At 25.0% G+C, this 1,077-nt stretch overlaps 1 protein-coding gene across 1 annotated transcript in view; it reads right to left on the bottom strand.

Moving 5' to 3' along the window:
• LOC104748503 (ATP-dependent DNA helicase PIF2-like) overlaps positions 1 to 1,077 on the bottom strand; it is a 4,957-nt gene that overhangs the window by 1,943 nt on the left and 1,937 nt on the right. The gene's annotated exons all lie outside the window — the stretch shown is intronic.

The raw sequence follows: 1,077 nt of genomic DNA, 5'->3' as shown, positions 1-1,077 counted from the left end.
GATTTTGGCGGGGAAAAAAATTTTGGCGGGAAATTTTTTTGGCGGGAAAATATTTTCGATTTTGATGACTGTACATTCTTGCTGTCACTCAAAAAGGGTAATTTGGTCATTTTGTATATAAAGAGGGGTAGTTTTAAAAATGGTCAACATGAAGGGGTATTTTTAAAAAGAGATATGGAAAAAGGGGCATTTTTGAGAATGCCCCAAAAAAACCAAATTTATAAAATTATGTCTTATAATGACATTCAAGTCATGATGTAGAATATACACTGTTGAAATAACTTCATATACATAAACTAAAACAAAATATTAAAATTTTATTTTAAAATAGAAAATATACCAAATTTTGTATAAAATAAAATTTAACCAGTGTTATAGCACATGTACTTATCTAAAATCATTAACAATATAAAACTTACAAAATAAGTGTCTTTTTTCAAGCCATCATATTTAACAATGATTCTATTGCATAATGTTTTATCCAAAAAAACTTTTTAAAAAAATCATATAAATTATATTTTATATAAAAATATAATATAAATAAAATAAATTTCAACTCGAGTCTTAATCTAGTTCAATTGTGTATTTGAAAAACATTAAAATCTAGTGTTATTGGATTTTATATTTGTGTGGCGTATTCTAAAATACATTTAAACCACCTATTAATCAATATATCCATTATATTTTGTATTATTTTGGATTTTAAAAGTATTTTACTCCTAAAACACAAACAAACACAATACTAACTTTTTCTCAAGGATTTCATATCTACTAAACTGTAGTAAACAGATATTGAGATTCAATAAGTAATACCAAATTTTGTAAGAGCGTAAGTAATTTCCAAAAGTTCGATATTAGAATGTATTATCTTAATTACAAAATAAAGTTTAGAGTAACGGAAAGTTGGATTTGAGTAGCGGTTAATACAAAAACTAAAATATAGTCATTCAAAAAGAAAAAAAAAAGACAGCCAACATCCCATTCTTCACATTTGAGTTGCTGAGCTTTAACTTTGTTGGTTCATCACATGTTTTATATAATAACGCCCAACAAATTCAGTCCTGCAAATATATATAT

This window comes from Camelina sativa, chromosome 15 (genome assembly GCF_000633955.1).
Source record: "Camelina sativa cultivar DH55 chromosome 15, Cs, whole genome shotgun sequence".
Lineage (NCBI taxonomy): Eukaryota > Viridiplantae > Streptophyta > Magnoliopsida > Brassicales > Brassicaceae > Camelina > Camelina sativa.
This window is presented reverse-complemented; position numbering and strand designations above follow the sequence as displayed.